A 23587-nucleotide genomic window follows, 5' to 3' on the forward strand; every position below is an offset into this window, starting at 1 on the left:
AACTAATTGTCTCCTGCAAACATCATTCCCCTTTTTCTCCTATTTATTCCCTATGGGAGGGGCCATTCAGCATCCCCTTGTGCCTTTACTGCTGAGTCGCCTTTGTTCCTTAACTGTTCCCTTCCCCTGACCGCTCTGCGAACGCGCACATCGGGAACAGGCTCCAGCTGTATCAGCCCCACTTATCTCCGACTCCGAAGGTATCTGATAACTATCAGATGGCCCTGGCCCAATCTCTGCCTCCACCACAGAGCACAGGGCCTTCCCCAGACTCCAGGGCCTATGTTCCTCCCCAGCCTCCTCACTGTCTGAGTCTGCCGCCAGCTCCACTGGCTGCTGGCAGGCCACAACACTTATGTTTCAGGAAATGCTGATCAACTTCTGTTTTATTTTTGCAGTTAAACTGCCTCAAGGACACTACATGCACATAGGGATTCTTATTGGGTGCCCAAAATGCAGTGAAAATCGTCTGCTCCAAAACGTTGAAAGAAGAGTGGGTATGAGATGATCAAGTAGAGGTAAAGAAAGGAGTGAGAACTGCTAATATTAATCATGTAATTGTGTCATGTACTTTGATTCTTGGAACAGGCCATAGAGAGCATTTGAGTTTGTATTGGGTAATTTATTCTGAAATGTTTATTAGTGAAATTGGAAGAGAAAGAGACTGTTGGTCCAAACTTCCTTCTTTTTGGTGATGTCGAAATGGCATTTTTATTTGCCCTGTAGCATCAAAGGGAGGATATGAGAGGCAGATGACATGGGTTTTGTAATTTGTTAACTAACTTAGTTACTTCCTATTTTAATTTGATTTATTTTCTCTCTTTTAAAAATGATGTTCAGGTTTCTTAGCTTTTAACATTCCTAAACTGATAAACAAGCAGGAGACTAAAACGAAAGAAAGAAAAAGTTTGTTAGTACAAGTTGGGGTTTGGTTTACCTTTTTTGTGAACTCCAAACAACCTTTTTCCTTACAATTACACCCCCTTTGACATTAGACCTCATTTTAATGAACATCTGTGATATTACGGGATGCAAATATGTAACATGTTCGACTACATGAAACTGATTGCCTATGCAAAGGGAAGGTTACTTTTACAATGTCCAATCAACTTTCCTCTTGCATTTTCTTTGTTGTATATAAAAGGGAGTGAAATATCAGTGTTCTCTCTCTCCTTTTTCATTGAGAGATCCCACTTTATTAGGGTTATCCTAAGTAAACTGCTTTTAAATGATCTTCCGAGTCACTTGCTTATTGGGAAGGTAAACTGAGGCAGAACCTACGGCCAGATTTGGCTTTCAACATGCTTTGATTACTATTGGCTGGATTTCTAGAACTGTATTGGTATCCTCACTACTTTCAAGCTAGTAAAAGTGTTAGAATTTCAGTGGAAATTATATATATATAAATAAATAAAGCTGATAAAGGAGGAGAGCCTGTGGCTTAGTGGCTAATACAACTGCCTGATATATAATACAGCCCAGGTTTGATTCCCAGTAAGGATATGGCTAGCTCATGAGAGCTAAATAGCTTGAAATAGATCTATACTAGTCTCCCTTTATTTATCAGCACAAATGCAACACACACACACACACATACATACGTACATACATATATTAGTTTTTGTCTACACACACACATATACATACATACACATACACATATTTCAACTTTTATACGACATTTCCACTCTTAACAGTGTTCCAGTATCGATATCGCTCAAATTTACATCATGGCTATTTCACTTTTCTTCCTTCCAATTACATACATCACTATTCTATATATTGTATAAATATTCATATATGCACATAATACCTTTTAGTTTTAACTTGTATCAATATTTACAAATATATACAATATCTTTCCTTTTTAATATACCTCTTAAGTAATATTTATGTATGTTCTTTACATCTACTTTCTAGCCAATTCTATAGTGGAATCAAATGGTTGAATACTGTGCTAGTAAAATAAGCTCCTGAGCTTGTAAAATTTATTATCCTGGGCAGTAAGCCTAGGTTGATGATCTCTTTTCATAATGCATAGAAAAACATTCCAAACAGTCTTTGAGTTATGCTGCACCTTCCCCGCCCCCCATTATGCTAGATGATATATTTATTTTTTTCTTTCCCTAACTTAACATACCTATATATCTTTCAGAGCAGTAAACTCATGATGAAAAATGATATTTAAAGTGAACAACCAAAGAAAAGTAATATAATTAAAATGCTTTGTGGAATGCTATCTCTTTTGGAATGTGGATGGCCCCAATCCTGTTAGTGTTTCGTAAGGCTCTGGAAACCTACCGTAGTTGTTTCCTTAGGATGGAGGCAAGGAGGCTAGGCAACCTAATTTGATAATGAGATATTATGACTGGAATGTTTTGTGTCTCTTGGGCACCCTGGCATTTAAGTGTTGAGCTTTTAATCTTTGTACACCATTGATTGATTATGTGCCATCATGTGGTTTTGGATTCCTTGTGACCATACATGGGTCTTCTCCATGATGATCTATCCCTAACCTGGTCTTTCAGGTCTTGCAATGGTGCTCATAAATATTATAACTGAGCCTATCTACACTTCATGGCTAGTAGTTTCCCTTTTCTCTTTCTTTCCACCTTTTCCTGCTTTGGACTCTTTTCTAGAGAATGTTATCTTTGCATAATGTGTCCAAAATAGCATAATTTGAGCTTGGTGTATTTGTATCTCAGGCAACAAATCTGGGTCGATTTGTTAGATAATCCATTGGTTTGCTTTCTTGGTTGCCCATGGTATTTTTCGCAATCTTCTCCATCATCCAAGTTCAAAGGCTTAAATTCCTAATCCTGCTTTCATCCAAGTCCAACTTTCACTTCCCTAGACTGTCAGGGGCATATTTTGGCTTGCACAATTCTATTGAAGGAGATAGAATGAATCAATATTGGCTCTTTGCTTTGACCATGAGTTGCTTATGTTACTATATAATTGTTACTGATTAAACCAATATGTGCTGTTTGCTTCTGATATGATATACTGCTAGAAATGATTTATTAAGAATTAAGCTTTGTTATTGGCTTCTGCTTATATTATTGTATACTGTCAGGAAATCAGTTGTTTTCTAGCCTAGCAAATTGTACTGGACTACAAATGTTATCTCACTGCTGCATCTTGTTTCTATTCTTGGCTTCAAAGCTAGGCACATTCTTGAAAACATAGGAGAAATTGTTACACGGGAATATGAGGCTGCATAGATAAAGGAACCAAACTAGGGAGTTTTCCTGGCTTATAAATCCTTAAAGCATTCTGCGGGAGGAAAAAACTTGGCAAAGGGGGGCTGCCACCTCCTACACAAGGCTATAGGAATACTCCACAGATAAGGTAGACGGAGACAGGAGCTTGAACAAAAGAACGCTCTAAAGATCACGTTGGTAACGAATCTTTGTCTCTGATTGGATAAACTTTGTTTCTATTTGCCTAAAATGTATATAGATAGATAGATAGATAGATAGATAGATAGATAGATAGATAGATAGATAGATAGATGATAGATAGATAGATAGATAGATAGATAGATAGATAGATAGATAGATAGATAGATAGATAGTTTATTTATATGCCGCCCTTTTCCCTGGGGGGACTCAGGGCGGCTCACAATCAAAAGGGAAGGGGGGACAGACTTTTACATATAAGACAGTACATGATTAAAAACGCAACATTCATACCATTCGGGCGGGTAACAATCTTTAGCCCCAGGCCTGATGGGATAGCCAGATTCTAAGGGCTGTGCGGAAGGACTGGAGGGTGGTGAGGGTACGAAGCTCCACGGGGAGATCGTTCCATTGGGTCATGGCTACCACCGAGAAGGCTCTCCTCCGCGTGGTGGCCAGTCGGCATTGGCCAGCGGATGGAACTCGGAGGAGGCCTAAACGATGAGATCTAATGGGTCGTATGGAGGTGATCGGCAGTAGGCGGTCTCTCAAGTACCCAGATCCACTACCATGAAGGGCTTTATAGGTGGCAAGTAGCACCTTGAAGCATATCCGGAGATCGACAGGTAGCCAGCGCAGCTCTCGGAGGATAGGTGTTACGTGGGTGAAACGCGGTGCACCCACGATCGCTCGCGCGGCTGCATTCTGGACTAGCTGAAGTCGCCGAATACTCCTCAAGGGCAGCCCCATGTAGAGCACATTGCAGTACTCCAGCCTAGAGGTCACAAGGGCCCGAGTGACTGTTGTGAGAGCCTCCCGGTTCAGGTAGGGGCGCAACTGGTGCACCAGGCGAACCTGGGCAAATGCCCCCCTGGTCACAGCTGACAAATGGTGTTCGAAAGTCAGCTGTGGGTCCAGGAGGACTCCCAAGTTGCGAACCCTGTCTGAGGGGTATAATGTTTGACCCCCCAGCCTGAGAGATGGAATATTTGCCAAATTGGCGGGAGGGAAACACAACAGCCACTCGGTCTTATCCGGGTTGAGTACAAGTTTGTTAGCCCTCATCCAGTCCCTAACAGCTTCAAGTCCCTGGTTCATCACGTCCACCGCTTCATTGAGTTGGCATGGGGCGGACAGATACAGCTGGGTATCGTCCGCATATTGATGGTATTTTATCCCGTGCCGCCGAATGATCTCGCCCAGCGGTTTCATGTAGATGTTGAAAAGTAGGGGAGACAGGACCGAACCCTGCGGCACCCCATATGTTAGGGGCATAGGGTTCGATCTCTGCCCCCCAACTAACACCGACTGCGACCTGTCCGAGAGGTAAGAGGAGAACCACTGCAACACAGTGCCTCCCACCCCCACCTCTCGCAGTCGTCGCAGAAGGATACCATGGTCGATGGTATCGAAAGCCGCTGAGAGGTCAAGGAGAACCAGGATAGAGGCGTGGCCTCGATCCCTGGCTCTCCAGAGGTCATCGGTCAATGCGACCAAAGCGGCTTCTGTGCTGTAACCAGGTCTGAAGCCGGACTGGAATGGGTCCAGATAGCTACTCCAGATATAATACTCTGAGCCGCTCTTGCAGGGTGTGGCTATTCCTTTCATGCATTTGTTTGTATGTTTTGCATATAATTTTGTCACCCAGATTTTGCTATGGCGATAAATAAAAGCTGATATTTTTTGCAAGCCTCGTTTCGACTCTCTTTGGCATTTCAGTGACTTGGGGAAACTGCTGGAACCTAACGCTACCTTTATAGGCATAGATACATCATGGCATTTCAATATCTTTTCCGAGGCCTTCATGGCTTTTTATGTAATATGTAACAATAACAGAGTTGGAAGGTACCTTGGAGGTCTGTTAGTCGAACCCCCTGCTCAACTAGGAGCCCATATACCATTTCAAATAAATGGCTATCCAAACTCTTCTTTAAAACCTCCAGTAATGGAGCACCACAACTTCTGAAGGCAAGCCATACTGATGGATCGTTCTAATGGTTCCTTGTTCCTACTGTAATTCTATCTTTGCAGCTTCAAATTTACTTTTCCTGTCTGGCATCATTGGCAACCAGACATCCCAAAGGCTTTCATCTAGCAACATTATAAGCACCATTAGAACTCTGAAGAAGCTTCAGCATTTCCCCAGTAGCTTGTTGAATACCATTTGACCTGAGGGGCTTGTCAGCCAGCACTATATTGTGAATCGTTTTATATTTTCTATCCATGTAGTTTTCTTGGTACAAATACAGGTGGGCCTTACTATTGCCTTCTCCTGCACAGTTTGAATTGATGCCTTTGCCATTGTCACCAAAGGAACCATCTGCCTCCAGCATCTTCCAATATCGCAGCTGTCCAATATAGGTTCCTGTTCACTCTAGCTGGGTAGCAGGGATGACTTCGACACCTTGGGTGAATCTGTACTCTTGACATATACTCCTGAGGTTCTTCATTTATTCCTCCCAGGAATGCTTACTCATACACACATGTACAAACTGCCTGTCAGCCTGAGCGTCTTAGCTTCCCTTCAAGCTTGCTGCCAGCTGTCATGGAAACAGAGGGGGGGAGCAATGGGTATTTGGGAGGGGAAGCGTGCAGAAGATGTAACAATGGATTTTTGGAGAAGTGATGGGGAGACCTGGCCTCAGACAGGCCAGCTGGGGTTGTTTATCATCTTCAAGGCCAACCATCCTGGGAAAGCCATGCATGAGGGAGGACTGGTGTATCTGGACCAGAGATGTTTTTAAACATCTTCCTGGCTGATGATTAAACTCTGGTTGCCTGGGTACTGGGCTCTGGGATTATTTTCAATTTGTCTTTTCACATGCATTGGCTTCAGAACTTGCCTGGCTTTTGCTGCAATCAATTCTTTCCTAGTAAAAGTATCTTTTCTCTGAATCTTTGGAGTCAAGGGTTTCCTTTCCTGGGGATTGATCGGAGGCAGCCCTGACATTGCCATGATGATGTAGCATAGCAATACTCTTGAAAGAATGAGCAGCCATACCAATGAGATCAGAATAGAGTTCCTTGGGACCTTGGAGGTCTTTTAATCCAGGTCCCTGCTCAAGCAGGAGACCCTCTACCGGAGGTGTCAAACTCGCATCGTCACGGCGGTGCCACGTAACGTATTGGGACTTTTCCCCCCTTTGCTAAACTGGGCGGGGTTGGGGTCAGCACATGATACATCTGGCTTGCAGGCCACGAGTTTGACACCCCTGCCCTATACCATTTCAGACAAGTGACTTCCAGTCTCTTCTTAAAAACCTCCAGTGATAAAGCAAGCTCCTCCACTGGTTAATTGTCCTCACAGTAGGTAGTTAGGTAGGAGGAAACGAGGGAGGGAGGGAGAGGAGAGAGAGAGATGCAGAGTATATAGTACTGCTAAATCTTTATATTGAAAGTTGTTTCTCTTTAATAAATCAATATTTTTTAAATGTTGATTTGTGAATTTTGAACATTATTTTGATAATGATTTAGAATCACCTGACCTTTTAAAGCAGCCATAAAGTGAGATTTGGACATTAAGTGTGAAACCTACTGGGTCAGGCTGGACAGCCTCTTAGAACCCCTTTACTTCTATATTAAAAGTCACATAGACAAGAGTTGGAACTTGCAATAGAATAGGGACAGTTAGAAGTTACTTAAAGGAAGTGTCCCCATTCACTAACCACAGGATGTTCTTGCCAACGTCCCTACTTGTGTTAAGAGTCCAAACCACAAAGTTCAATTAAAGTTCATTAATAACATGTAAGCCATACCTGAATCAAAAGGGGAAGTAAGGCCCTCATCTCCTTATAAGGTTTTCTCCTCAAGGTAACCACTAAGAAATGTGTTAAGAATTTCCGTGTTGCAGTGCTTTTGGGAATGTATAAAAATGCGTGCTTCGCTAATGAAGGTTGTTCAGAACTTGCAATGCTAAGCCATGGGCTAGCTTTCTGAACCTGGCTGCCAAATAAACTTTTCCTGTATCCTGAGATGTCTAACGCCTGTCATTTTCTGCAACACTTTAGTGAGTCAGAATATCACATAAGGAAGCTTTCCCACGATTAAATGTACTCAGTGCTTCCAAACCCAAAGCTTAATACATTATTTTTTTACATTGGGTCAGATTGTTCTTTCTTTCCTTCTAAAAGATGCAAAATGTACTCCCTATCCATAGGAAGAATGGATTGCTTGAATAGTTCCCAGAGTTGCAATAATGGAGATTTGTTGATAGATGATTTGCTTATTTTGCAATCTTTTTTTTTTAAAACTGCTCCAAAATACTTGCACTGTAAGATATGGCTATCATAACCTCACCTGTTATCAAAGGTCTCTCCTGACACTTAATTGAAAAACTTTGGTGCCTTGAAAACATAATGAGACCACAAGATAGTACTTTGAAGGCAAATTCCCTTGTCACATTTCAGTCAGAAATAGAAAGGCCCCATTTTGGGCCTAGTAGGCCTCCCTGGAGCCTCATGGGAGCAAAAACTGGCGTGGGAGGAGCACGCTGCACCCCCCCCACCCCCCACCCCCATGCCCCATCCCAAAAAGGCCATTCGGCGTATTCTTTTATTGCTGTGTGTTACATTTTTCAGTTATTAGTTTGTGTAACTTGAATATTATTGTTTTTAACTAATCAGATTTATCAGAGAATCACAATTAAATAGTAGGCGATTATCTCTACCAACCTCGACAGTTGTCTACAAAACAGGATAGAGCTCATGAAGTATTGTAGGAAGTTATCACCCAGCCCTCTCCCAGAAAAATGAAATATCCTAGGAAATATTGAAAAGGCAGAATATTTCTCTGGATGTGAAAAGAAAGAAACATGTTTTAAAAGACAGAATAGCTGCCTGTAGCTTCCTGCCCATCCCCACTTTGTCAATAGGCCAATAAGAAGGCCAAGCTAGTCCCTTTACATAATAAAGAGTTCCCCACTGCAGCCCCAGGGGGGATGGGATTAAAGTATGATAATATTGGCCCCAGCTCACCACATGGCATCTGAGAACTCAACCGAACCTGGATTCAAAACACAGCCTAGAGAGTTGTCCCTGCATGGCCCCATGGGAGTCTGACAACCAATCAGAATACATTTCTTACACAGGAACAGGAAACAGAGAGGTGGGACTGAACAGGTTATAAAAAGCCTAGAAAGCCCCTTCCTCAGCCCTTCTCTTCTTCTCCACCAACATTGAAGCATGTGATCACCTTTTCTGTTCAGGGCTCAAGCCATGTGATCCTGTCCACCAATAAACCATCTTTCCAAGTAGCCCCCATGTCTCCAGTGTCTTTTTCCCCACTTGGAGCCGAACCCAGAAGGACATTTCTTTCACCAGTATCTTCTAATTTCTATTTCCTCTCAGCCACAAATATACAACCATGAATTATGAATAAGGTTCCAAATTAATGGAATATTATTGAAGAGGTGCCCAGATCAACAATGCTCTTTTCCCTTCCAATGTAACTGCCTCTTAGGACAGCGTTGAAATATACAGTTAGCAAACCCTCTCAGCTCTAAGCAGTTTTATACATGCCAGGATCTGCATTGTTGCACATCCAAAGTTTATTGTTTCAAGCTCTCCCATTTTACCTAGAAGTTAGTGCCAATCAACCCCATGTGACATATTTCTGAGTAGATCCACATACGAACATTTGCAATATTCCAAGTGTGGTCTAACCAAGGCATTATAAAGTACCACTTTATAATGCCTTGGTAAGACCATACTTGGTCTTGCACCCAGGATTGATTGCCACGCTATCAAATAAGATGTTGAGATTCTAGAGATCTAGTTTGAAAATAGTGATTCATGATATTCTCATTGCACTTGATTCTATTCACCTCTGTATGCTCAATTCAGCATAGTCTATTACAGTAAATGAACTGGATAATTCCACCTTAAGGTTGCTCAACATATTTTATATGATATCTACCAGATGTACTTGCAGATAAGCTGAAAATGTTAGGTGCTAAAATACAGCTTCAAAATCAGGATTCTATTATCCAAGGTTGGCCTTAACTACAATAATATATGTTAATATTGTACTTTCCTAAAAGTGGCAGGCCAGCTTGAACACACAAGTACATGCAGCTCAACTTGCGGAAGTGCATGCGCACTGGCCAACCTGCCATTCACCCAATTCAAGCTGTGTGCATCTGTGCCAGCCCACCACTCGTGCAGTCCAGTTCCAAATAAGCCATGGCCTATTAGTGGACTGTGGCCTGGGGATTGGGTACTCTTGGCATATGGGAAACCATTTATGCCCGTGATGGCGAACCTATGGCACGCATGCCACAGGTGGCACGCAGAGCCCTCTGTGGACATGCAAGCCATTGTCCCAGCTCAGCTCCACTGTACATGCGTGCGCGCCTCCAGCCAACCAGCAGGTTTTCGGGTCTCTGCCATGCTCATGCAGGGATGGGACACATGCAGGAGATGCATGCGCATGGGCTGGGGGTCGCCCGCGGGGGTGGGTGCAGTGCCTCCCATGACCTCTTTTTAGTCCCAGGAGGCTGCAGCACTTTTCTCAGCATGGGGAGACAGATGGCGCAAACTACTGTGTGTCTCCCCGTGTTCAGAAAAGCAATTCCGTTTAAGTCCTTTGCTGACAAGCAGGTTCTAGGACACCTGCCCGCCATTAAGGGACCTCCACGCACAGCGCTTTTCTCAGCACGGGGAGACAGATGGCACACACTACTGTGTGTCTCCCCGTGCTCAGAAAAGTGATTCCATTTAAGTCCTTTGCTGGCAGGCAGGTTCTAGGACGCCTGCCCACCCACCAGTAAGGGACCTCCACGCACAGCGCTTTTCTGAGTATGGGGAGACGGATGGGGCAGGCGTTCCGGAACTTACTTCCAGGTCCACCGGTGGAACCTCCTCTCACCGGATGGGTAAATTACACCATCCGGTTCTCCCAATCTGATGCGAACCGGCAGAAACCCACCACTGTGATGGATCCATGAAAATGCAGGTTAGCTTACATTCAGATCATACATTTTTTATGGTACAGTATTATTTATGGCTAAAAGTTTGAGAGGTAGCTTACCTGCAGATGGGCTGGTATATGTTTACAGTTAATTAAATTTGAGAACAAATACATAAGTTCATAGTGATAGTTTTTATATTATGGTTTTATTTGATTATTGTATGCCACCCAGAATAACTTCTGGCAACTATCTATATCTACATCTACATCTACATCTACATCTACATCTACATCTACATCATCTACATCTACATCTACATCTACATCTACATCTACATCTACATCTACATCTACATCTACATCTATCTATCTATCTATCTATCTATCTATCTATCTATCTATCTATCTATCTATCTATCTATCTATCTATCTATCTATCTTTAAAGTCACAACCCCTGGTATGCCCAAATATGGGAGGAAGATCACTACTTCCATTCTCTGTCCTTCGGCTCGTCACAAGAGACCATCCAGACAGAAACCCAATATTTTTTACTGTTCCCTTTTTGTTACATTTGTTATATTTGTGCTGATAAATAAATAAAGGGAGACTAGTATAGATCTATTTCAAGCTATTTAGCTCGATTCCCAAGCTATTTAGCTTGATTCCCAGTAAGGGTAAGGCTAGCTGATGAGAGCTAAATAGCTTGAAATAGATCTATACTAGTCTCCCTTTATTTATTTATCAGCGCAAACATAACAAATGTAACAAAAAGGCAACAGTAAAAATGTTGGGTTTCTGTCTGGATGGTCTCTTGTGACGAGCCGAATGACAGAGAATGGAAGTGTGACCTTCCTCCCATATTTGGGCATACCAGGGGTTGTGACTTTAAATATATATACATATACACATATACACATACACATACACATACACATACACATACACATACACATACACTTACACATACACATACACATACACATACACATACACATACACATACACATACACATACACATACACATACCTGAAAATAAATGAAGAAAAATGTTTTCCTTTAAAAAAAATAAAAATAAAGATATTGTGACAGTAGCTTGGCTAACTATTTATTCAATCTCATGTTGCTGTAAGTGAAACAAAGAACTGTGCCAACACTTTCAATCCCACTTGAAGGCTTTCAAAAACTGTGGCATAAGAAATGAGCAGAGTATTTAAATGGGGTGAGTGTGGAGGTTAACAAATGCTTATTTTTATTCAGGTAGAATAAAATATGAACACTTCAGCTGAGAACTGAACTCCAATTGCAATCTAAGTATTTTCCTAAGGAGGTGGCCAACACCCTAGAAAGCCCTTCAGTCCACTCGATGTGTTTTCTTAGGTGGAAACAACTGAATTCCAAATCGCCCTGGGAGTGGAGGGTGGATTTGGTCCAGGCTCCAGGACAATCATTGGCTATCTCCCCATTACTGTGGAAATTGTACCAATACTTTATCTTTTTATTGCCTTTTTATTTAAGCAAGAGAGAACAGCAGCACTAAAAGAACCTAGACCAGGGGTGAAATGTTACTGGTTTGGACCATTTCACCCCAATCGGTAGTAAAAAAAAAAATGCTTTCAGTTCAGGCAAACCGGTATTTCCAACGATCAGTTGTGACGCACAATTTATATTAGCTAGGAAGCAGGATTTCCTGCTTTCCAGCTAATCTAAATAGCATGGCACAGCAGATTTCCACCCTCCCATCGCTGTTCTACTTATCTTTCAGGCACGCTCAGTAGCAGGCTCTGCCCACCTACCCAGACATCATCATGTCCATTTTTGAAGCTTTTTGCATGCACCGAAGAGCCTGCGTATGCACAGTGGTGGCGCGTGCAAGTGGAGCATACGGCCACTCACATTTGTGAACCGGTAGCGAAGGAAAGTAGATTTCACCCTTGACGTAGACAATAATGAAGAAAAATATTTATAGTCTTCAACACAAAGGCCAGCATTTTAAATATCAATACTGAATACCGCTATTTCCAAAGAGAATTCATTTTGCAGAGAAAATATTATCTATCACAAATAATGTTTTAAGACAGCCGAGAAATGGTAAGCAGTCTTTAATAAATCAATCTTTAATTGTAAGGTTCCTCCAAGATACTACACGTTTATATAGTTCTGGTTGTAAAAATGCCCTGATCATTTTTCAGTGTTGTCATGCAGTATTTGTCAGTTAACAAAAGGAATTAAAGGAATTCCTAATTCACCTTCCGCAGCGTGCTAATGACCAGATGACTACAAACAATATAAATCCTTATCCTTCCATTCCCCACCATTCAGTCAGAACTGAAGAAGCGTCTTGGATGAGAAGTGAAATGTTTTCAAGGAAAAAACCAAGAAAGTCCAGTTGCCTTTTGGAGAAGCACCTTTGAGACAGCCATGACCTGGATGAGTGACAATTTCCATAGACAATCCCTAAAATAATAATACGATACACTTTGATATAAAATCTAGAGAACTGGACTATAAATTTTTAAATGCATGCCAAATTTACTGATAATTTCCTAAATAGGAGTTTTACATGCTAGTGCTATTAACATAATTTCGAGCTCTCTTACTGTTTCCATAAATTCTATCTAAAACTACTCTTACAACATTTTTGAACCCAAGAATTTGAGGATGTCAAACTGAACTAGATTTTCCATTAAGAACAAGCATAATAACGTCCAAGGCTTATGAAATTCCCCGGGGTCTCTGAAATAGTTTCCGAAGCTAAAATAACCCTCAGAAAATGAAAAGAAACAACAAAAAGACTTTATAAACACATATATTGTATACAGACATCACCTATGTACACACAGAATGATTAATTGACTGAAGTTTTAATTACTATGAGGTCTTGGATCATGTGAAATTCACCAGCATCTGATTATCAGAGCTCAGAATAATTAAACTCTGGTTTAAGTAAATATACCTTAAGTATTAACGTTGCGGCTTTTTTGCTAATAGAATCCTGAACTATATTTTTTCTTTCAAGTTTGTGGAAGTTTGGTTCTCATTTGAGGGCTGTCCTAGTGAAGACAGCCTATTCTGTTTGATATAAGATTGTATAACTTTAGCTTTGACAAAAAGTGTTCTCCTGTGGTTTCTTCTAAAAATGGCAAAGATAAATTCTGAAAATAATATTTACATTTGGGGAAAAAGCATGTCAGGACACTTAATTAATTATGATGATGGTTTTTTATATACCACTCAATGACCAAGTAAGTACTCTTGAGAAGAATTTCTCATCTTGGGACCTTAAACCTGTTGATCTACAACTCCCATCATTCCCAGCCAGTACAGCCAGTAACTGTACTAAAGTGATGGGAACTACAGTCTAATAACAATAGCAATAGCACTTAGACTGATATACCACTTCATAGTGCTCTAGTGTACAGCATTCACTACAGAGGTGGTATTCAGCCAGTTCTGACCGGTTCTGGCGAACCGGTAGCGGAAATTTTGAGTAGTTCGGAGAACCGGCAAACACCACCTCTCGCTGGCTCCGCCCCCATCTATTTGCTGCCTCCTGAGTCCAAGCTGATTGGCTGGGTCTTCTTCTGTTGCCCTGCCTGGAAAGGAGGTTAGCGGGATGGGGAGGGAATGGGGATGTTACATTATTCTTGCCCTGGAATGGAGTGGAAATGGAGATTTTACAGTATACTTACCATGGAGTGGGGTGGGAAGGGAATGAGGCTTTTGCAGTATCCTTCCCCTGCCATGCCCACCAAGCCATGCCCACGAAACTATGCCCACCAAGCCACGCCCACAGAACTGGTAGTAAAGTTTTTTGAATCCCATCACTGATTCACTGTACAGTTTACAATGTCAATATATTGCCCCCAACATTCTGTGTCCTCATTTAGCAACCTCAGAAAGATGGAAGGCTGAGTCAGCTTTGGGTCCCATCAGGATCGAACTCCAGGCTGTGAAAGAGTTTGCCTGCAATACTGCATTCTAACCACCGCACCACCGGGGCTCCTAATGACATGAAACCATTGGATGGAGAGAATGGAGACCCCTCACTCAAATGAGGCTACTGCACCAGAGAAGGCAGAGGGCTTTGACTTATAAATGAGTCGGTAAGTTTGGAATAATCTTCCAAAAGAGAAATATGTAGCTCCCGCAGTGCCCAGGTAGCCAGTCTTATCTCATTCAACATTATTAGGATGCTGCCTTCCAGTCTTATTCTTAATAATCCCTCCCACAGATACACTCCCAACGTAACTTACTATTTAAATTTGTCTTGATGTTTTGTGGTGTTGAAATATATTTGTCAAGCCTGATGGGTGACTATGGGCTAGTCATTCTCTCTTTCACCTCAGCTTACCTCACAAGATTGTTGTTGTGGGGAATGTAGGAGGCAGAAGGAGTATCCTCATTGTTTGTTTGTTTGTTTGTTTGTTTGTTTTATTTATATGCCGCCCTTTTCCCCCGAAGGGGACTCAGGGCGGCTCACAACTCAAACCAGAGAAGGGGTGATACAGACAAAATTAAAAACGACACAAAACAATGCATAATTTAAAACACACGACAGTCATACCATTCGAGACGGGGGCAACGGTTCTTTAGCCCCAGGCCTGTCGGAACAGCCAGGTTTTAAGGGCTTTGCGGAAGGCCTGGAGGGTGGTGAGGGTTCGAATCTCCACTGGGAGTTCGTTCCAGAGGGTCGGAGCAGCCACAGAGAAGGCTCTTCTCCAGGTAGTCGCCAGTCGACACTGGCCGGCTGATGGAATTCGGAGGAGGCCTAATCTGTGGGATCTAATCGGTCTAGTGGAGGTAATTGGCAGCAGGCGGTCTCTCAAGTACCCAGGTTCAATACCATGAAGGGCTTTATAAGTGACGACTAGCGCCTTGAAGCGTATCCGGAGACCAATAGGCAGCCAGTGGAGCCGAGGGAGTCTGCCACCAGTTCTGCTGGCTGCTGGCGGGCCACAACAGGCACAATGGGTAGTTTCTGTTTTCCCTTCCCCCAGCTCCATTCCCACCTGACCCCCATAGTTTATGGCAACTTGGCATCTAGTGAAGCAAGGCTGGAATGTGTGATGGCAGTTACGACATTTCAATTTGTCAGATTAGTTTCTTTGTTTTGGCAATGGATCATTTTCCTATCTTTCAAGGAAGCTGTATTCCTTTCAGGAAACCCTCCTCCTGCCTCCTCCTGTCTAGTTTCCTTGAATACAAGTGATGAAAGTAGCCTCCCCAATTTATTTTATAAGATCTGTGTGCATACGTGTGCGCACATGTGCACATGCTTCCTTTGAGCAAGGGTGGGGGGAAGCTCTATTGATTACTGAGAGGGCCCAGTTCACGGGAATTGCTATGAGGGGTTAAAAGAAAAAAGGATTCTGGAACTAAAGCTATTAAAAGAAAGACTCTTTCGTTCCCTAGGGATGACAAAGAAAAAATGCTAAAAAAAACCACTTCAGAAATGTGTGCAAAGTTACATGAAGATTAAAAAGACCTACCAAATATTCTTTGCTCAGAAAATTTTGTGACCAGGTTTAGAAAGGATGCAGGAAGATAAAAAATAATAATAATAATAAAAAACCCATTTGTAAATGCATGCTTCTATTATACCTTCAACTAATCAAAAGATGTAAACCAGAAACAGTGAAAACTATATTTATCTCTCTCACTATCAGTGGGAGAGGCTCTGAGGCGCTGTTGAAAAGCTGTGTGTGAAGTCTAGCTTAGCTGAAGACTTCAAACTGGTTACTCTTGGCTCATAATCGTGACTCATAAACGAAGAGCTAATTGGAGCCTGTAAATTATGCTTTCCCTTTTTCTAACTTCCTCCTCAATCAGAAGATAAGCAACAAGCATATGTTGGGCTGGCACACCTTATTACCTAGGAAACAGGAACTCTGATTCTTATCGAAGGATAAACTTTATTGTTTGATCTCCATGCTGCCTGCTGCGTGTAATTAGGATACCAAGCAACACTTGCTAGAGACAGCTGATGACTTTTCAATGAGTTTTTAAGTTGTGGGAGGCATTGCTTCATTGCGTTGTCTGGGTGTCCAAACTCATCCAAGTTCAAGTTAAGAACCGTAGACCAGATTTCAAAGCAACACGCAAGCAACATACATAGAAACCCAAGTGGTGTGAGACTCCATGAAGTCTCCATGCAAACTATTGGTGGTTGGGGGCCAGGATGTCACCCTTGCAAGTTAGCCCAGACAAGGAGCACCAACACTGCCTTTGTTGTAAGGTTATAGTAAAAGAATCTTGCAAGTGTGAAATTGCATCTCTTCCAGGATAAACCAGACAGGAAAAACAACTAGTTGAGCTAATTCTGTTTTATTGTAAAGTGCCATTAATAGAAACTTGCAAGTCTGAAGACAATACAAAGTTCTAACTACCACTTTTAACTACTTGATTCATTTGGGGAGGGTCCTTCCTAAGTTTTTTTCTCTGATTGTTAAGCTATAGGGGGGGCTCCTCCCCACTGGTGGGATTAAACTTTTTTTACTACCGGTTCTGTGAGCGTGGCTTGGTGGGCATGGCATGGCTTGGTGGCATGGCAGGGGAAGTATACTGTAAAATCTCCATTGCCAGCCCACTCCAGAGGAAGGTTATTGCAAAATCCTTATTTCCTCCCAATCAGCTGGGACTCAGGAGGCAGTGAATAGATGGGGGTTCAGCCAGCCAGAGATGGTATTTGTCTGTTCTCTGAATTACTCAAAATTTCTGCTACTGGTTCTCTAGGTCAGAACCTGCTGAATAACACCTCTGCTCCTCCCTCTCTTGCACGATTCTTTTGTAGACAGCATCTGTTCCCCCCCCCCCCCATATACCAAGGTCATCCAAATTTTCCATCATAATACCCCTTCACCTTTACAGTCTAAGAAACTAGGGAGGATCCCTATTGAGACTATGCCTATTCCTTCTGCAGTTTAAGCAGCTTCTTAGCCACCTGTTCTTCCAATGGTGTTCCAAGATCATTTCCACATATCATTACACCCAAGCACAGGGAACATATCTTGGAAAACCTTCACATAGAAGTGATATTTAGTCGGTTCTAACCGGTTCTAGCAAACCAACAGCAGAAATTTTGAGTAGTTTGGAGAACTGGTAAATACTACCTCTGGTTGGCTCTGCCCCAGAGGTGGGTTCCTACTAGTTCGCACCTATTCGGTAGAACCGGTTCGTCAAATCTACCGAACCGGCTAGAAGAGGTTCCACCAGTGGACCCGGAAAGCAGGCCACACCTACAGAAGAGGTTCCCAAACTTTTTGAAACCCACCACTGGTCCTTGGATATGATTATTCTACACTATCATGCTCATGTTTATAAAACTCAGTGCCTCTGTGAAAGGTAAGGATGACTACTGCGTTTGTGGTGCAATCAGAACATTGTGTGTGTTGAAGTTGTTTTAACGCAAACCAAAGATGCCTTTTAAAAAACAAGTTTACATCCTATTCTTATGCATGCCAGTGCTGTGTGTGAGGTAATTTAAGGTGGTTCTGACAAGTGTCGTCGGCATCTTCATATCCGGTCACATGGGCGTCAAGCCACTCCCATCCGGTCACATGGGCAGCAAGCCACTCCCACAAAGGAGGCCACACCCACAGAATAGGTTCAAACAATTTTTGAAACCCACCACTGCTCTGCCCCCTCTATTCATTGTGTGAGAATAGGGGCGAAGCCCCTCCAAATTATTTGGGTAAAGAGACTCCATTTTGAATGCATCTCTATATCTGACCAGCAAGTAAGCTACTCTGGAAAATCACAGCTTGGAGCACAATCAGAAAGTTACAGTGACCTAATCAGAAATAGCCTGATCCCTTCCTTTGTAACAGGGAGTAACAGAACATGTTCTGCAGGAAGCCTGTAATGATCTTTTTTTAAAAAAACAATTTTAATTTATTTTTGAACTAAGACAAACAAACAAAAATAAAAATAAAAACCATCTTCCATTACAAATTGTAGAAAGTGTGTCAGTTGGTTACAGTATTTCCATGCATCTCTTCCATAGTCATCCCCTGCTTTTCATATCAAGCCACATATTTTAAATTCACATATATTCATGTATATATCACAATTATTATATCTCAACCTTAATTTGACTATAATTGTTTTTACATCCTTTTCTATATAATTTTCGAAATCTAGAATAGGATTATATGATAACATTCTATTAAATCATTCTAAAATCATCATCAGTGATGGATAATCTTTTTGTCATTGCATGCCAAAAGGGGCCACACTCCTAATGCAATATGCATGCGACCAGCACCACCCGTGCCCCCTGTTCCCCTGCGCATGCGTACGCACACCCCCTGCGCCCTGTTTTAGACCTAATTGGCCTCCCTGCAGCCTCCTGGGAGCAAAAATGTGTGTGCGTGTGACTGCATGCCTCCTGTCCCCTGAGCCTGTATGGCAGAGATCCAAAAATCAGATGGCCAGAGGAAGGCGCATGTGCATGAGCAATGGATCTGAGTTGGGCAACAGTTTGCATGCCCATAGAGAAGGATCTGTGACACATGTGCCATATGTTATATACGGGTATAGAGCAATAGTTGGAATAGTTCCCATTTATCAAGTCAATTTGTGGTGGGATGGTGTTAAATGCCTGCTTCTTGATTTAGTATGGCAACATTTCCAAGACAAATCCATTTCTTGAGGACAACAATGCATTCACACACAAAAAAAGCAACTTCCACCCATTTGTTTCTGCTTTATGTCAGAAGCAGGATTATTTCATGTAGGCTGTCTCCAGTCATGTTGTCTGGTTTGCCATCTGGATATCATTTTGTTATCAATAAACAAAATGAATCAAGATTTGTTACTTACAAACTAGGACTTTTAACTCTTGTGCAATGTTTTTGTTCTTTTTTTGCCCTGAACTCCTCCTCCTCCTTGCTCTTCTCTTCTCTTAGTACACATTGCAAAATGCGGTCAGTTTGGTCTAATAGTTAGGAAACTGAGAGCCTGTGAGTTCTAATCCTACCTCAGGCATGAAAGACAGCTGGATGATTTTCGGCCAGTCAGGTGAGGTTGCCATAGGAAAAAATAGGACAAGGAAGTAGTATTTGACAGGTTCGCCATCTTGAATTGTTTATCAAAATAATAAAGGTGGCTAAGACACTGAGCTTGTCGATGAAAAGATCTGCAGTTCAGCGGTTCAAATCCCTAGTTCCGCGTAACGGAGTGAGCTCCCATTACTTGTCCCAGCTTTTTCCAACCTAGCAGTTTGAAAGTACGTAAAAATTCAAGTAGAAAAATAAGGACCACCTAACGGCATTCCATGCGCTTTCGGTGTTTAGTCATGCCAGCCACATGACTACGAAGACATCTTCGGACAGCGCTGGCTCTTTGACTTTGAAACGGAGATCAGCACCGCTCCCGAGAGTTGGGAACGACTAGCACATATGTGCGAGGGGAACCTTTACCTATAAATAAATAACTTTCTCTTGTCTAACCATTACCTTATAAGCATTATGTTTTTATGTTTATCACCTTTCATGTCATCACTCCCCTGCTTCTTCTTTTTTCATGCTTCCCATTCGAATTTCATCCCATGCTTCTATCACAGTCGGCAACAAAACTGTCACTTGGTTCTAAACAGCTTTTGTGTCCCCTTATCTGGTGGAAGGTAAAAGCTCCTATGATACACACATAAACCCAAGCTACTGTTCCCCAATCACCTCGGATACACTGGCAACTTCAAAATAAAGATAGGAAAAAACCACTTAAACCTTTTCAGCCCGCGTTGACACTTGGGCTGAAATGGATTATGAGCATCTCACTGGCTCCATCAAAGGAACAGAATCCTTTCACAATAAGGGGGTGGGAAATCACAATTCAAACCCAGACTCCCTCACAATAAATCCACACATAGGAAGGAATTTACATATCTGAGAGGTATCTTCCATCCTGAACTTCACATGTCCTTAGGACAACATTCTAGTATACACATCCAATACCTACCCCATGAGCAAAGCCAAGGGCAGGAGAACTTCAATCTGCACATCTAAACCTCAAAGCTTGCTTGTCCTTATATATACTTCTGGTGATAGATCCCTGAGGATGTAGTCCTACCTTTTTGAAAGCTGGTTTCTGTTCTCTGCTCTTGAAAATAAGAACCATCTCCTCTTCAAACAACTACCCACTGTCATTCTTCGCTCCCACCTTCGGATTGGACCTCTTTTGCTTCTGACAATTCTTTTTCTCCACTTTGCATTCATTTATTTTGAGAGTTTAATATTTCTGCAGTTATTCTTCTTTTTGTTGTTAGTTGCGAAGTCGTGTCCAGCTGCGATTTCTCCGCGGGTCGTTCATGAAGCCAATGTGGAAGGAACACTCGGACACGAATTCCCTTCGGGACGAACCGACCCAGAACGGAGTCCGGGGGTCCTTTTTTATTGAGCATACACAAGGGAGGGGTGGATTCACATAGCCAATGGGGACCAATCATGATTGTGCAAGTTTACAGTATATGGTAACTCATTTACTCTCATGTAGACTCGAAGAACACTCATAGTCAATAAACCTTTTATCATCATGCAAACATCCAATGCTTAATTAATGTTTGAGAGTTAAACAGTTGTAACCCCTGATTTAATCAACGCTTAGTTACAAGTCTGTGGTTGCTGATCTGCTTAGTGTTAAGGGTACTGATTTAATCAACGCTTGGAGTTGGACAGTTTGTCTTACTGATCTAATCATATGGCCAATTATTGCTTTTAGTTTACTGATTTAATCATATGGTTAATTATTGCTTCTGTTCTATAGTGTTACAGTATGGCTGAATGCATACCTGCACGTATATCGCAACATCCAGCCCATGTGCTCTATCGTCCCCTGGAGTCCATTTAAAGTCACACCAACTGCTTCGGTGACTCCATCCAGCCACCTCATTCTCTGTCGTCCCTATCTTCTTTTGCCCTCAATCTTTCCCAGCGTTAGGCTCTTCTCCAGTGAGTCCTTCCTTCTCCTTAGGTGGCCAAAGTGTCTGAGCTTCATCTTCAGGATCTGGCCTTCTAAAGAGCAGTCAGAGTTGATCTCTTCTAGGACTGACCGGTTTGATCCCTTTGCAGTCCAAGGGACTCGCAGGAGTCTTCTCCAGCACCATATTTCAATTCTATAAGCTTTTCTTATGGTCCAACTTTCACAGCCATACATTGCAACTGGGAAACCCATAGCCTTGACTATACACACTTTTATTGGCAGGGTGATGTCTCTGCTTTTTAGTATGCTGTCTAGATTTGCCATAGCTTTCCTCCTCAGGAGCATTCTTCTTTACTCCCTTTCAATTCTTTCTTTTTCTTTTATGTTTCCTTTCCCTCTTCAAATCAAATGAATGAAACAAATGAAAAATTTGTTCAAAATTCAGAACCCCACATAACCTCACTTGAATTCTTCATTAATTCTCTCGGTCTTTTATTACAAACAAATAATTTTTACTGACAGTATGGACGCACCACTTATTGTGTGTATGCAAGACTACAGCAATCGTAAAACAAGAATGAACGGGCATGTGGCAACTTTACAAAAATATCCAAGACTAAGAGCGCTCATCAAACGTAATAGATTTGGGGAACTATATCTTTTGGGGCCAGTAAAACTTCAACCTGAAAACCATCCAGCATAATATTCAAAGCATGAATGGAAAAAAAAACTATCCATTTTGTGGCACTCTGAGTGTCTAAAAGCTTCTCTCTGATTTTATGAGAAATCTCTGAAGCATTCTGGAAAGTGATTTTGTGATTTATTGTTACTTAACATGTAAAGAGGGGGACACGATGTCTCAGTGGCTAAGATACTGAGCTTGTCGATCAGAAAGATCGACAGTCCAGCGGTTCGAATCCCTAGTGTGAGGGATGGAGTGAGCTCCCATTACTTGTCCCAGTGTCTGCCAACCTAACATGCTTCGAAAGCATGTAAAAATGCAAGTAGTAAAATAGGAACCACCTTTGGTGGGAAGGTAGCAGCGTTCCCTGCACCTTTGGTCTTTAATCATGCTGGCCACATGACCATGGAGATGTCTTCGGACAGCGCTGGCTCTTCAGCTTTGAAATGGAGATGAGTACCACCCCCTAGAGTCAGGAATGGGAATGGTCATGTATGACTTAGTCTGGAGTTCCTTCAGCAAAAGGTAGAAGAATTATGGAGCAGAATTATGAGTGTCAACTTTTCAGCAGTTCATAATCAAAGTAACATTTGAGAACACATAAATGCTAGTTCTTTTTTTTCTAAACAGATAGTTTCTTATGAAATAAATAAAACATGTGAAAACCCAGACAGAGCAGTAGATGTCTGATGCACATGTTCCCATCCTTATTATCAAACGATGTCACTAACAACATTCTGTCAAAAAAATTAGCTTTAATCTTTTCCAGTTGCATGATCCCAGGGTGCTCGAAGAGATTTGAGTCTGGGAATCCTTTTTTAAATTTTTTTTTAAAATTTTATTTTAAACACATAAACACATCAACAAAAACAAACATATGACTTAAAACAACATAGGAACAAGAAGTTCCATCATATATCATACAGCAGTTCCGTATCGGTTTCTTTAGAGTTAGTGTTTTCCCTTTATACATTTCTATCTTGCATTCATGGTCCCCTTATTCGTTATCCATTTTTATGTACTATTCTATATTTATTTATACTTAGCTATTTATAACAAAATATTGTTTACCTATATTATGCTTTTTATTCTTACTATCATTTATTCTCAGTCTGGGAATCCTATAAAGCCCACAAGCCTTAGCCTACTCTTCTTCTTCCTAAAACATTCAGGACAAAAACGCATAATTTCCAAGATCTGTTATAAAAAATATGGTCAATAAGTTGTGTTTTATTATTCAGGATTCACTGATATACATTATTTTGCAGGTCTCCTGAATACACCGGGGCTTTGCACTGTGCAAACTATTTTCTTGGGAGAGAGAAAATATATATACTTGGGAACAATTTCTGCTGGTTTCTTTTCTTTTGGCATTGTTATGGTTCGTCAAGTAAGATGAGTCAGAGGAGATGGAGCGGATGCCTGGGTTACCATTGGGGCCTGCAGAAGGCTCTGAGGAGCATGAGGTCTCAGAGCCAGATGAAGAGCAGGGCCTCTCTCACTGAGGCGGAAAGACAGCTGTTTCCAGGGCCTGAGCTAAGCGAGAAAGAGGAACAACTGGGGCCTGTCCCAGATGCTTGTATGCACAGAGATATGTGTGGGGAGGAGAGCAATGCGGGACTGAACTACTCAGGAAAAGAAGGCGAATGGGATAGAAGGCAATTGTTCGCCAAACCATA

General features: G+C 41.9%; 1 long non-coding RNA gene across 1 annotated transcript; it reads left to right on the forward strand.

Moving 5' to 3' along the window:
• The first annotated feature begins 444 nt into the window (after positions 1–444).
• On the forward strand, positions 445–23235 carry LOC148043544 (uncharacterized). Its single transcript, XR_015698093.1, has 3 exons — positions 445–518; positions 14197–14412; positions 23177–23235. It is a non-coding gene; the product is annotated as an uncharacterized LOC148043544 (long non-coding RNA).
• Positions 23236–23587: the final 352 nt, after the last annotated feature.

This window comes from Thamnophis sirtalis, unplaced genomic scaffold (assembly GCF_051295495.1).
Source record: "Thamnophis sirtalis isolate CommonGarterSnake01/CBP01778 unplaced genomic scaffold, rThaSir2_p1.2 scaffold_11, whole genome shotgun sequence".
Lineage (NCBI taxonomy): Eukaryota > Metazoa > Chordata > Lepidosauria > Squamata > Natricidae > Thamnophis > Thamnophis sirtalis.